Source organism: Lampetra planeri, chromosome 42 (genome assembly GCF_965212315.1).
Source record: "Lampetra planeri chromosome 42, kcLamPlan1.2.h2, whole genome shotgun sequence".
In the NCBI taxonomy this organism is placed as follows: domain Eukaryota; kingdom Metazoa; phylum Chordata; class Hyperoartia; order Petromyzontiformes; family Petromyzontidae; genus Lampetra; species Lampetra planeri.
The window spans coordinates 7,869,394-7,871,903 of record NC_136148.1 but is presented as its reverse complement, the minus strand read 5'-3'; positions in this window follow the sequence as shown (position 1 = coordinate 7,871,903).

Genomic DNA, 2,510 nt, shown 5'->3' with positions numbered 1-2,510 from the left:
CCTCCAGGACCGCCGAGCAGGTGTGCTGTGGTGGAACCCATGATAAAGCGAGAGGGGTGCTCATTCGTGTGGTGTTTCGGAAATGTCGATAAGTTGCCCACACGTTTTCCATTGCCCCACCTCACCCCACCCCCGCCCTGTGTGGTAAACATTTTTCCAGCGTTCCATAGTTTCCATTGCAATTAAACAACATTATGGGATAATGGGCAAACATTTTTTTGCAGCGCAGCAATGATCGGAATTCAGATGAACGTTCCGTGGCTCTGAAGCAAGGGACCGCGCGCTCTCAGCAAAAACTTTTAATAAGTTGAACATTACATATATTTATACATTTTTAATTATTGAACGTGACCTGTGGGTTTCCCAAGTTGGAGGTAGGAGAGGGGGGCGACCCCCAATTTCAAGAATTTAAATAGGGCCCTAGATTAATAATACTTACATTTTCTATGTAAATATCAATACCAAATATTCAGCATCTCAAGATCACCCTCATCCCCCCACCTCCCACCCGTGGATCCGCCAATATATCAAAGCTTACATTATATTATCTATCCACTGCTGAATGAAGCCTTCTTCACGCAAAGTGCCAGCCAGCCCTCACAATCCTGCAGTGACACAATCCATCTCCTCAAGAACGGTTTCATCTCTTCCCCTCTCACGCTGGGTCGTCCTCTCCTTTGGCTGCCATTCCATCACCAGTCTCGTCCATCTCTGCCTCGTGATATGTCCGGCCCTAGCCCACTTCCTCTCCTTCACATTTATTCTTTCGAAGTGTCCATGCTGCTGACCCAAGTCATCGCAGGTAACCTTCACTCATTTTAGCTCCCAATTCTTTCGAAGTGTCCATGCTGCTGACCCACGATCACGAAGGCAGTTTTCGAAAAGCACTCCAACATGCTCAATCGCTACCCTTGGCATGCATTTTCTGCTGTCTTTTACAGTTGTGTTCCAACAACGGTTGTTTTCACACGTAGGATTTTGCGATCAATATTATTTCCAATAAAAGTTTTTTTGGGTCATATCGCGTGAATTTAAATGTGTCGTTAACCCACCACCACCGGACAAAGCCAATTAGTGAGTTTAAAAAAAAATCAAACTTGTGGATTACTGTTTTTGATAACATTTTCATTAAGTAAGTATCATGTAGCAATCAAAAGGTTAACATTCCAAGGGAAATCATGATAATATGGGTGTCATTTTATAACATGGGTGTTATTATTTTCATGCCTTGGTGATAGATTTTCCCAACATCTGTTGCCATCCCACCGGGCAGAGCTCCCAACTTCACCCGCCTGGACCGCAGCCCCAGGAGTGCCGTGTGTTGATCTCTGACGGTGGGAACGAGACCAGAAGCACGATACCGTTCAGCCGGCAGGGCTGAATGGACACATCGCATCCCTTTAAAGTATAGCTTGATTATTGCCTGAACCTCTTTTGGATTCGTACATGGTGACATCCTATTGGAACAATCATTTGTTGAGGTAACATTTTATTTTGTAATCAAAATCATTTTATTATTATTTTATTTCTCAGCAAAATTTCACAGCAAGGGCTCAAAAGACGCTCAAATAAAACTAGATACAGTTGTCACGTATATGCACGAATATACTTTGATCTGCAAGGTTCAACAATTTAAATGTTTGAAAAGTACTTTGATCCTAAAATTTCTTGAGAGCTTCTATTACTATTAAAATTACGATTGGACCCAAGAATGCATCACAAATTGGATGATGCTAATTATGTTTTTGTTGACATCACCGCAATAGGGTTATCTATAATGCAATGTACCAGCAACATTTAATAATTAAACTTTTGATATTAATGAGTTTATTTGCTCATACATGTTTGATTACACTGGTCAACAAAAACAAAAATTCTGGCCTGGACTTTTGCAGCTGTTTTAGACTAATTTCAGGGTGCTGATTCCAAATCTGATCTCAGATTTGCTATATTACATCTCATGTTTATGCTATCGGCATACCCCATTTTCATTCATTTTACCCGAAATTAACTCTGTCACTTATGATTGCAAGTTGTAGCGAGTCAGTGACTGCTTTAGTGTTAAAATATGGTGCTGTATTTTTAGGAAAGTGTGTTTATAATATCATTTTATGTAGATATCCACATTTATTTAATATTTTTCTTCTGCAGTTTTTATTGAAAATGCAATATTTGATATCTCAAAAACCTGATGTGATAGAGAAAAACTGATGCCAGATTTGGAATCAGCACCCCAAAATTACATTAAAGCCCTTGGAATACCTCATGCCAGAAAAGTGTGTTGATCAGTGTTATTGAAGGAGCTGTCTATAACAGCCATTGAGGTAACTATTCATATGTCTATTTAAAAGTGATCAGGAAATAAATAAAAAATGTTATTTTTTATCAGGCCCTGATAATAATTAGCCTTACCACCGCCATCAATGACCACCATTGTCATCATTGTTTTAGTTCTATGATTTTGCATGGCTGCGCTGAATAGTCAGCGGTGTTCCTGAAGGGCTCTTGCC